This window comes from Pinus tabuliformis, chromosome 6, assembly GCF_031772625.1.
Source record: "Pinus tabuliformis cultivar Carrire ecotype Pingquan chromosome 6, CPIR1, whole genome shotgun sequence".
Lineage (NCBI taxonomy): Eukaryota > Viridiplantae > Streptophyta > Pinopsida > Pinales > Pinaceae > Pinus > Pinus tabuliformis.
Window position 1 is genome coordinate 1,566,432,046 of NC_142292.1, and position 13,374 is coordinate 1,566,445,419.

Consider the following 13,374-nt stretch of genomic DNA (forward strand, 5'->3'; position numbering starts at 1 on the left):
CAGAGGTCAGAGAGGGAGTACTTGTTAGCAGTAGAAGGAAATTCAACATTAGAGGGTGTTTCTAGCCCAACAGGGAGGTCATTTGGGAGATCGGTTACTTACTTCTCAGTAACTGAGTTGTAGTGCAGCAGTGGGCAGCACGATGCAACATGATGAGAAGAGGTGCAATGCGGATGCAGTGCTGGGAGACAGGACCAACAACAACATGGATGTAGCAGGAGGGATCAGTGTGATTGATGCAGTAAGAGATCAAAGTGATAGAGGCTAGAGTAGTCAGATACTGAAGGGCAAAAAGGTGCAGAGTTTTCAGTCGACAGAGGCAATAGCAGTCAGAGACATTGATGACAGAGGCATCATTATGATTTAGGTTGGATATTTTTTGTTTCTACAGTTGCTGGAGCAACAACACTTGAGAGAATTGTTGCATGGAGAACATTCCAAAGGTTCAGGATCGGGTTCGAGTTGAATGCCTTTCTTGTTGAGAGGGAGTGTTGAAAATGGCAACAAGAAATGCTAAAAATTGCATTGCTATAAATACCATTTCAGGATATACCCCAACTTTGTTGAAAAAAGCAAAAAATAGAAATGCTAAAAATAACATTGCTATAAATATCATTTCAGGATAGATTCCAATTTTAATTAGTCCCTGAATTAAAATTCGAATTTGATCTCAGCAGCTATTTGAAAAATAATTAATTAATTCATCTTGAGTAAATTAGTTGGAGAAAATCAAACATGAAGTCTATGTGAAGACATGCAACAATTATCCCTTTGATTGAGGAAGTTATCCCTTAATTAAGGAGATCAGGATGAGTTGTACTTTGAGTTGTAATTAGTTAGCTCAGTTAACTGAGTAAAGTCCAGTTAGATTAGTTCCAAATAGTTTGTGGAACTGATTGTGAGTTCAGTCAGTTAATGCATGCATGCATGCAACTAGTATTTTCCAGATAATTGAATATTCTCTCATAAATAACTCATGCATGTCAGTTCAGATAGAGACTTAGTTGAAAATAAAGGAAGGGACAGTGTACTATCAGTTGGAGGAATTTTAATATATAGGAAACTCATCCATGGAGAAATAATTATCTCCTTTAGGATTGCACAGTTATTTCAGAGGTCAATGAGCAGTGTGTGAGGTAATTACACATAGGTGGCAGCTTGAGGACCTAGGAGAAACTGTGCAAGGAAATAGGTGGCTTTGAGGGCAGAGGAGAACGTTTGTGAGAAGCCTTTGACTGTCTTTGAGAAATAATGAGGGATTGTACTAAGATCTGGATAGCTTGAGAGCTAAAGCTTTGTGTAATCCTGAGATATTTCCACTTGTATGATAATACAGATAGCGGGGCTTTTAGTTGAGGCTTTCCCCAGAGTATTCTTTTGTGTTTCATGTGTATTGTTTCTTCTTCATCTATTATATGTGTTCTATTTGATCTTGCTCAAAATTGATTAAGCTTCCGCAAGTTTGTTTGTAGAAGTAGATCAAGTATTTTGCTTTAGTATATTGCATTATCAGGTGATCTATGGTGAAATTTTTACAAAAGTGTTGTGTGGTAAAACAAATGTCTAGAAGTCTTTGTATTTTTTAATTATTATTTAGGAACATTTTTCGCAACTACGGAAGTAGTTATACGAAGGTTCCTAAAGTCAACAAACCTTCTGCATAGTTCATGGAAACTTGCACTCACAAACAAGTTTTTTAATCCCAAAATTTACAAAAAATACTTATGTTTTTGTTCATGCCAACACTCGCGCATAATTTACTTCTTTTGTGCTAAATAATTTGCTAATTAACTAATTAGAGGTTGTGTTATCATAATCAAATCTATCCACTTATGTAAATTATTTCTTTCCGCACAATTATTTGGAATTATGATTATTATTATATATTATTAGTAATATTTTAATTCTAAACATTGCTAAATAATTTACTAAACATTATACCAGATACGGGAAAAATCTCTGCAAAATGAAATATGCCTGAATCTTTTATCGCAGAAAACACAAATTGGAAAATCCATACTTAAGAAAATTTGTATATATGTAATAAGAAAATGTGAAATAACAATACATTACAAATTAAAGTTATAAATTTTGCTCTTCACCTGCATTCTCTCGCACATATCTCATTCTCCGCACACCATTGATTCTGCATAGCTAAATCAATTTTTTTTTAAATGAAAAATAGTTTAAAATTAATTTTCCCTCTATGCCCCCATTCTCGCATACATTACCCATCCTCCATGTTGTCACCTACTGCAAAATGTGTCTTCAGTTGTCAAAAGAGTGCAAAAGAACTGAAAATTTTGCATTCATCTTCTAATCCACATAATTACTCAAAGCCTACATTACACCCTCTCCATTGGAAATTTCTCTGAAAAATATTTCCAACAATATGTAGAATTCCAAAAATGGACTCATGGATCAAAAGATATGGTCTTCTGAATTTTCAAGGATTCAGGCATTCAGAAAGAAGGAATATAGGAGGTTCGATATCAGAGATCGCATATCGGAGGTCCAGCAATATCAGAGATCAGAAATCACACATCAAAGCATCATGGCATATCAACACATCGCATATCAGAGGTATGATATACCAGAGATAGCAAATCGGAGATCACACGTTGGAATATCGACACATCGGAAGGTCAGTGATCAGAGGATTAGAATCTCTAAACAAGTGATAACATTTAAAAAATTTTGATATCATAAAAGTTTCAATAATTTTAAAAACCATCAGGGAGTGTTGAAAATAACTAACACAGGATTCAACGCAAAACCAAAGGTGGGCGGGCCCTTTTCTCTCTCCTCTAGTAGGACACGTGGTGTCATATGATTGGTTTCGATAAAGATACAATGGCATTTGATGTGGTGGTACCAAAGGACACGCGACAGGAAATTTTGGCATTTGAGGGGGCCTATGGGGGCATATCTAGGTGACACATGTCACCACTCAGGAGGTGCCACATGGAATGATGACATCATATCAGAGGTCCCATATTAGAGGTTGAGGATTATCGACAGTTTATAATAGTGGACAATTGAAAAAGTGTCGATAAGGGGGCTCTGATATAGGGATGGCACATAGTTGCAAGAAGAAGTCAAAGAACCAAGGCATGACGGATGAGGGTTGAGCACCAAGGGATATTGATGATCGGGGAATTGAAATATCGCAACTCCCAAGTTAAAAGCCTGATTTGAAACTATCAATGAGAGGGGTTCTAATGTTTTCCTAGCACATGATTAAGAGGAAATTAAAGAACCAGGGGTGCAAAGAACTTTACAAAGGGAAAATGCCCCCCAGGAAGGAACAAAATTCCCTAGCACCTTAAGGTTAAGCCTCCAGTCATGACCCACGGTCATATGGTGAGAAATGTAGGAAGAGCTAAACAAAAGTGGCTAAGGAACATTGAAACTTTGTTTTCGTAACGTTTTTAAGAGTAAAAGTCCCGATGAGTAAAAGCTTAGATAGTGTAATATAGAGCTTTGAAGGCGTATGGGTTAGTAGTTGAGGTATTGAATGAAGGCACAGAGCAGTTGGAAATTGAAAAGGGCCCATCCTTGGGAAGACTCTATAACAAGAAACTAAGGACTACATGGGTAGCATAAATGAATTCAACTGTTTCTCGCGCCCGTCTTTAGTGAGTAAATGGAGGTATGGGACTCAAGAAGCCTTAATTTCTCAACATGGAGCTCCCCCATAGTGAGACAATGAAGGAATTCTAGGTCAATTCTTGCTTCCTCTCTGTAACAAGCAACCACAGTTGATCGCTCCTGGCTCTAGAGAGTGGGGAAGTTGGGCAATTAAGGCGAAAGCGACAAGTGAACCGACCGAGTAGCAACAGAGGAACATCATGGAAAAGACGTGGCCTGATCAGAGACAATATTAGGAATGGCGTGGGAATACTTTCCGCATCCATCAATTAGCTTTCATTTTTGTCTATTATTTTGTAATTTTTACATTTTCAAGAACGAAATCAAATTCGATTGTAATGATTTTGGGCAGAAGATGTTGGAAATAATACTGAGAGGGGGGGTGAATCAGTATTATCAGAAAAACTTTTTCAATTTCATACTCAGAAACATATACGCTACTTCAGTTAAGTGAACCGGCGTGTACACGCTACTGTGTCTAAAGCAACCAGCGTATAACCAGAAATCTTAAGATTCAGTTATTTTATCTTCAGTAAATGCATCAGGACATTATTAACCATATTAATAGTAAACAGGTGCAGTATAACAGAACAGATCATCACACAAAAACCACACACATGAACACCATGATATAAGGTGGAAACCCAATGTGGGTGAAAACCACTTGCTGCAAGTCGTCTCTATCTTTCTTTAATAAGAAACTTCAGTTTACAATCTTTTGTACTGGTGCAACCTTATACCAGTACGCAGGCTACAACCTGCAGAAGGCTACAACCTTCTCTCATTTTCAGACTCTCCTGGAAGGGAGCTCCAACCCCCTTTGCTCTTGTACTAGCTAAGATACTAGTACGTAGGTGCTGGCCTACAATCTTCTTTCCTTCAGGTACCACTTTTCATACATTTTCAGACTGGATATTCTTGAAGCACAAAATTACAATCTGAAGACTACAAGTCATCAATTTTCATAACAGATCATTGAAGCACAAAACAACCAATACTAGCATCATCAATCTTTGAATCACTGAACCACTGAAACCCTGTCAACACCCAGTCACCAGAACACAGAGCAGACTACAGAACTCTGCAATAACAGTCAGACCCAACTGCAACCCCAAAAATTAAACTTCAAAAGATATATGCTACTTCAATGAGATCAACCCGTGTATACACGCGCTTTTACCAAAGACAACCTGCGTACAGATCTAAAAATAGTTTCTCATAATTTGCAGCTGTACCAGACATCAGTCATACCCAGAACATAACATTGCGTCAGTATGCAGATCTAAAAATACGCATAATCAACCATATACCGATAGTTCATTTCAAACCATTTGATCCCGATCTATCCTTAGATCTAGTCTTCCATCACCCGGTGTGATCTCTCCTTAGCTTAGATCAAGCAACCCAGAACCTGCATACTAGATCTTGTTTTTTATCAGATATTCAAGACTTTCTCAATACTCTTGCCTAATGATCTTCTTCTCCTTTTATAGTCTTCGGCCTTGCTCAATACCACGGGCCAAAACCATAGTAATCCAATACCAACAATTTCAAAACTAGGGATCAACACGTCTATCGAGATACCTTGGTCAAAAACATAGGCTCAAGTACCGAGGTCTAACTACCACGGACCAAAAGGAAGCTTCTCGACATGTACGCTCGTTTCTGTTCACGAAACTGCGTGTATACGCGACTTCGTATATAGCGATCCTGCGTATCCGCGACTTAGTATATAGCGTACCAGCGTGTATACGCAACTTGGGCTTAATGAACCTGCGTATATGAAAATTCTCTTCATTCTTGTAGTCTGGACTGAGATCTGTCATCAAAGAGAGTTGCCATCAAGGACAACACCTGTACCGTAGCGCCACACCTGTGCCAAAATGCCAACAATCTCCCCCTTTGGACTTGATGGCAACCCCAAGATCCAAGATCCTTAGAATCATTCTCCCCCTTTGTCATCAAGGGCAAAGGGTTGTGCTCCCACTGAGTACATGCTAATATCTCTGCTCTGCTATGCTGAACATGCTCCCCCTGACTATAGGCAAGATCTGCAAAAGATGTTCTTCAAAAAGAACCAAGACTTATACATCATAAAGGACCTTCCTATCACCAAAAGACTCAATACATACATCCATACTCCCAACCAAGAGGGGATACATCAGAAATTTACATATAACATCCAATTACATTACATCATTCATCCCAGGCATAGTGGGGAAACCAACATAGGCCGTTACATGACCTTGACACCATAAAAAATATCACAAAAGAGATACATGACATAGAGACGAAAAATCTAGACCAAGACTTATGAAAGTCACCAGCAGCATCTGATAATCATCTTTTAGATCAGCAACCAAGATTTCCTTCTGTGCTCCTTCTCCTGAAACCAACAAAAATTGTGAACTTAGAACCAAAAGAATCTAAATGCCAACAATGCTTTATTAGACTTTAAGCTGCTCCCCCTGAAACTGTGCCTGCTGTACTCTGGCATACCCATCTCAGACCTTTTCCAATCGGAGTCTGCCCTTGTTGTTCAGAACTCCATATACGCGACTTCACCTGCATAAATCAGCGTATGTACGCGGATATCCCTTATACAACATGCGTACACCAACTTTTCTTTAGAACAGACAAGCTTCAACAACAGGATGAAGCATCAACTACTCCCAGCTTTTGTATGAGATATTCAAAAGTCTCCCTGGGCAGTGGTTTTGTGAGAATATCAGCAACTTGTTCTTTAGAAGGAACATACTCCAACTTGACCTTTTGTTCAAGCACTTGTTCCCGGAGGAAGTGATACTTGATTGGTATGTTCTTGGTCTTTGAATGCATGACAGGATTCTTTGAAATGCTGATTGCACTTGTATTATCACATAAGATAGAGACAGGTGGAGTGCAAGTGATTTGAAAATCCTGCAAGGTCTGCATCATCCAAAGAAGTTGTGTGCAGCAAGATGCCGCAGCCACATATTCTGCTTCAGCTGTAGATAAAGCAATCGAACTCTGTTTCTTGCTGAACCAAGATACTAATCTGGAACCCATAAAGAATGCACCACCACTTGTGCTTTTCCTGTCATCCACACTTCCGGCCCAATCTGCATCTGTGTAAGCATGAAGAGTGAGATCTGTATCTCTAGGATACCATAAGCCATAGTTTTGAGTCCCTTGAAGATACTTGAAGATTCTTTTGACTGCCTGAAGATGAGTTTCCTTTGGGTTGGCTTGAAATCTTCCAACAATTCCAACTGCATGCATAATATCTGGTCGGGTACCTGTCAAATAAAGCAAACTCCCAATCATGGATCTATAAGTTGGTTGATGAACTGCTGTTGATTCATCATTTGCACTGAGGCTGCATCCTGTAACCATGGGGGTACATACTGGCTTTGAATCTTCCATGCCATACTTCTTCAAGATCTGCTTGCGGTACTTGGTTTGAGACAAGAAAATACCTCCTTCATTTTGTTGGATTTGCAATCCAAGAAAGTATGTCAATTCTCCAAGTAATGACATTTCAAATTCTTTCTTCATAACCAAGGCAAAGTTTTGACTCATAGCCTCGTCATTGCTGCCAAAGATAATATCATCTACATACACAACAAGTATTAGCAATTTGTTATTTTCAACTTTTATATAGAGATTGCTATCTGCTGACCCTTTTGAAAAGCCTTGTTGGTGAAGATATTTGTCCAACCGATAGTACCAAGCCCTTGGAGCTTGTTTGAGACCATAGAGAGCCTTTTTCAATCTGCATACAAGGTTTGGATCATTCCCAAGAATGAAACCATCTCGCTGCTCAATATATACTTCTTCTTCTAAGTCTCCATTCAGAAAGGCTGATTTCACGTCCATTTGAAATACCTTGAAGCTTTGAAAGCTTGAGAGAGCAAGGAACATTCGGATGGCCTCAAGTCTTGCAACAGGAGAAAAGGTCTCTTCGAAATCTATTCCTTCTTGCTGCGCATACCCTTTACAAACAAGTCTGGCCTTGTTTCTAATTACTTCTCCATTTTCATTCAATTTATTTTTGAAGACCCATTTTGTCCCTATGACATTCTTATCTTTTGGTCTAGGAACCAATTCCCAAGTGTTGTTCTTTTCGATCTGCTCAAGTTCTTCATCCATTGCTTTGACCCAACATTCATCTTTGCATGCCTCTTTCACATTTTGTGGTTCAGTGGAAGAGAGTAATGCCAAATAGCTTGAAGCTTCTGCAATTGTTCTTCTTGTTTGTACTCCTGCTTCTTTCTGCCCCACAATCTGAGATTCTGGATGATTCTTCTGAACATATCTGGATGGAGTCTTCTCTTCTATTCTTGGCTGCTCCTCTGGTTCTTCTTGAGGTTCTTCTTCTTCATCATTCTGTCTTTGAGGGTAGCCTTCATCTTCTTCGATGTCTTCATGATGAACTTGCCTAGGAATGTATCTCTTCTCATCAACCACAACATCAATACTGTCAACAATTCTGCCAAGTCTTTTATTGTAGCACTTGTATGGTTTGCTATGTGGAGAATAACCAAGAAGAATGCCTTCATCTGCTCTTGGTTCAAGTTTGCCAAGTTGCTCATCAGTATTCTTGATATAACATTTGCTCCCAAAGATTTTGAAGTGCTTCACTGAAGGAGTCTTACCACACCAGAGCTCATGAGGGGTTTGAGTGCTGTTTACTCGGACATTTGTTTTGTTGAGAATAATAACCGCAGCATGTGCAGCTTCACCCTAGAAAGTTGCGGGAGTACCTGATTCATCAAGCATAGCACGAGCCATTTGTTGGACTGTTCTGTTCATTCTTTCCACAACTCCATTTTGCTGAGGAGTTCTAGCTGTAGAGAATTCTCTTCTTATCCCATGTTCTTCACAGAAATCGAAAAATTCATTCGAGGTAAACTCCCCACCTCTGTCAGATCTGAGGCACTTAATTTTGTGTCCTGATTCATTTTCAGCCAAGGCTTTAAAGGATTTGAATTTTTCGAATGCTTCATCTTTGTGCTTCATAAGTCCTAACCAGACAAACCTGGAGAAATCGTCAATGAATAATATCAAATATTCTTCTCTTCGAGGTGTTCTTTTTCTGAATGGACCACATGTATCTGTATGTACTAGCTCAAGAGGCATGCTAGCTGATCCTTCCTTCTCAGGAAAATTAGTTCTGGTTTGCTTTCCAAACTGACATGATTTGCATATGGTGTTGTCTGGAATTTTGATATCTGGAAGATCACGAACTGCCTGATATTTGCATGCTTTCCTTATTTGTGAAAAGCTTAGATGCCCCAACCTCCGATGCCATAGCCAGTGTTAATCATCCTTGCTCAAATAGCATTGTTGTTTTTCTTCAAATATGTATAGATTATTTGGAGTCCTTCTTCCTTTGATCACTGTTTCACCTGTATCAAGATCACGAACACAACATCCATTTGATCTAAATATTACCTCTGTTCCTTGATCGCACATCTGACTGACACTCAGAAGATTATGCTTCAATCCATCAACATACAAAACATTTCCAGCTTTGACCTTCTCTTTCAACTGAGCAACGCCTTTTCCTTTTATGGCTGCAGAGATATCGTTTCCAAAAGAAACTTTCTTTCCCTTTTCTAATGCGGTATATGATTCAAGTTTTTCTTTGTCCCCTGTCATATGCTTCGAACATCCACTGTCAATGTACCATAGACTTTCTTGACCTTCTGCATAAAAGGCTATCCCACATCTTTCTGGTTGCGGTTCCTTTATTCTCCATGTTTTGACATTTGAGGTTTGTTCCTTTTGAGTTGTCTTCCAGAACCTGCTCCTGCATTCAGAGTCTTCATGACCAAAGTTATTACAAATAGAGCATTCAACTTCATTTTCAAGAACCGAAAAGTTGTTATAAGTCCTTTTCATGGTTCCAATCATACTTCTTTGCTTTTGAGCTTCTCTAGTCATGATTGTCTTGTAGGCAACACATTGAGCTGCTTTGTGACCGAAGTTATGGCAAGAAAAACATTGGCCATTAAAGAAATTTCTGCGATAATCAGATCTATCATCCAACCGATTGTAGCTTCTATTGGCATCCATTCTTGGGGAAAATTGGGAAGATTTTACCTGTGGCTGATTGTAGCTTTTGTTTGTCCTTAAGGCAGCTTGTCCCCGAATTTCTTGATAGTCTTTATTTGTTCTTGAGGTAAACTGTCCCTGATTCACCTAATGACTTTTATTTGGTCTTTTCTCGCTCCTCCTTGCTGCATCAAGATAACTTTTAGAAGTAGAAGCTTGAGATGTTTCTCCATTATATCCCAGACCTATCTTGATCAGAGGAGAACGCTGCACATTGATAATCTCATCCAGGGTTTCAGATTCTTTAACAAATTTAAGATTAATCGCTTTTGTTTTCTCAATCTCCTTTCTAAGACAAACAATCTCACATTCCAATTTTTCAAGATGTTTTTCCTTTTCAGCCAGTTGACATTGTAGAGAATCAATAATAACACTTTTCTCTTCTAAGCAAACTTTGAGATTATTCATTTCTTCACAAAAGCCTTCTACATCTATAGCATCCATGTAGTCATCATCTTCAAAAGCCATTAAAAGTTTATATCTATTACCCTGTTCATCTTCGTCACTATTTGAAAGACCATTACTATCTTCATGAGTGTAATAGCTTTTCTTCTTTTCATTCTGTTTCTTGTTCCATCTAACAGGTTCCTTTCCCTTGTCATTCTTATCTTTGTGAGGACATTTGGCAGCATAATGACCTACTCTTCCACAAGCAAAGCATTTAAAAGGTAACTTACCTTTGAATCTTCCAGAACCCCTTTGAAGATTTCTGACAAAATTTGATTCTTCATCTTCATCTTCTGGCACGTGACTTGCTTCATAATAATCTTCTTTGCCTGAAGCCTTGAAAGCAGCTTCTCTTCTGTCTGATGGACCTCCCTTTCTCATTTCATAAGCAGTTAGAATTCCGTGAAGCTGAGACATAGTAAGAGTTCGTAGATTTTCCTTTTCTTCTATTGCAGACACTTTAGATTCAAATTTGGGGGACAATGATCTTAGAACCTTTTCAACCACAATAGCCTCTTTTATTTCTTCTCCCAAGTTTTTCATGCAATTTACAATCTCATCTACCCTAAGGAAATAGTTAGCCACACTTTCATCATTATACATTCTGAGAGTCTCATACTTAATCCTGAGAGTTTGAAGTTTAGCACGCTTTACCTGTTTGTATCCTTCATAGCTCGTGACAAGTTTGTCCCATATTTCTTTTGCGGATTTATAGTGCATTACCTTCATGAATTTCGATTGGGATATACATCCCAATAGAGTACTGACTGCTTTCGCATTTGTTTCATATTTCCTTTTCTCGGCTGGATCTGTAGGAGTAGCTGAAGGAAAAGTGTAGCCTGTCTCTACGATATCCCAAACTTCTGTACCAAGAGATTGAAGATAGGCAGTAACTCTTACCTTCCAATAGTTGAAGTTTGTCCCATCAAAAACCGGTGGCCTGATTGATGCTTCTCTCTCGTAGTTGCTCATGATGAACGATCTACCTTCAAGCGATCAAGCTTCTCTGAAGGACCTGCTTTGATACCAATTGTTGGAAATAATACTGAGAGGGGGGGGGGGGTGAATCAGTATTATCAGATTTTTTTTTTCAATTTCATACTCAGAAACATATACGCTACTTCAGTTAAGTGAACCGGCATGTACACGCTACTGTGTCTAAAGCAACCAACGTATAACCAGAAATCTTAAGATTCAGTTAGTTTATCTTCAGTAAATGCATCAAGACATTATTAACCATATTAATAGTAAACAGGTGCAGTATAACAGAACAGATCATCACACAAAAACCACACACATGAACACCATGATATAAGGTGGAAACCCAATGTGGGTGAAAACCACCTGCTGCAAGTCGTCTCTATCTTTCTTTAATAAGAAACTTCAGTTTACAATTTTTTGTACTGGTGCAGCCTTATAGCAGTACGCAGGCTACAACCTGCAGAAGGCTACAACCTTCTCTCGTTTTCAGACTCTCCTGGAAGGGAGCTCCAACCCCCTTTGCTCTTGTACTAGCTAAGATACTAGTACGTAGGTGCTGGCCTACAATCTTCTTTCCTTCAGGTACCACTTTTCATACATTTTCAGACTGGATATTCCTGAAGCACAACATTACAATATGAAGACCACAAGTCATCAATTTTCATAACAGATCATTGAAGCACAAAACAACCAATACTAGCATCATCAATCTTTGAATCACTGAACCACTGAAACCCTGTCAACACCCAGTCACCAGAACACAGAGCAGACTACAGAACTCTGCAATAACAGTCAGACCCAACTGCAACCCCAAAAATTAAACTTCAAAAGATATACGCTACTTCAATGAGATCAACCCGTGTATACACGCGTTTTTACCAAAGACAACCTGCGTACAGATATAAAAATAGTTTCTCATAATTTGCAGCTGTACCAGACATCAGTCATACCCAGAACATAACATTGCGTCAGTATGCAGATCTAAAAATACGCATAATCAACCATATACTGATAGTTCATTTCAAACCATTTGATCCCGATCTATCCTTAGATCTAGTCTTCCATCACCCGGTGTGATCTCTCCTTAGCTTAGATCAAGCAACCCAGAACCTGCATACTAGATCTCTTTCTTTATCATATATTCAAGACTTTTTCAATACTCTTGCCTAATGATCTTCTTCTCCTTTTATAGTCTTAGGCCTTTCTCAATACCACGGGCCAAAACCATAGTAATCCAATACCAACAATTTCAAAACTAGGGATCAACACGTCTGTCGAGATACCTTGGTCAAAAACATAGGCTCAAGTACCGAGGTCTAACTACCACGGACCAAAAGGAAGCTTCTCGACATGTACACTCATTTCTGTTCACGAAACTGCGTGTATACGTGACTTCGTATATAGCGATCCTGCGTATCCGCGACTTAGTATATAGCGTACCAGCGTGTATACGCAACTTGGGCTTAATGAACCTGCGTATATGAAAATTCTCTTCATTCTTGTAGTCTGGACTGAGATCTGTCATCAAAGAGAGTTGCCATCAAGGACAACACCTGTACCGTAGAGCCACACCTGTGCCAAAATGCCAACAGCAGAACCATCGCACATCGAGACAACTAGTTGATCAGACAGCTGGAGCTCGGCTAAGATATTTTGTGACTGTTTTTCAAAGCATCCCGTCTCCTTATAAATAGAGGGAAGAAACACTCAACTAAGGTTCCCAAATTTTGCATTCTAGAGGCCCTTTGTTTGTAGAGAAAGTGGTTCCACATTGGTTCTATTTTCATGTTCATGAGGGGATTCAGCTATATATTGCTAAATGTAATGGACTCGTGATTTAGACTCTATCTTAAAGGATTAATGAAACTTTTTGGTGATTCAAATAAGATAAATGCGGAGTATGTTTCCCCTTTGTTTATCACTTCATGTATGTATTTCTTCCTCTGTAATAGTGTAATGAAGTTGTTGGTATCACTCTCATTCATGGTTGTATATTTACTGCTAAGTAGTAATAATACCTGTGTTAACTACATATATACTTATGTTATTGAATAACCTACATTACCTGCAATTTGCACAGATTTACTTAATGTTATTTGGTGACAAATGTATTCATGATGCATAGAGCTTGGGACCTTAATTAGTGCTCCATTACTTCTATTTTTTTACCTCGTCACTCTTCCATACTTCTACTGG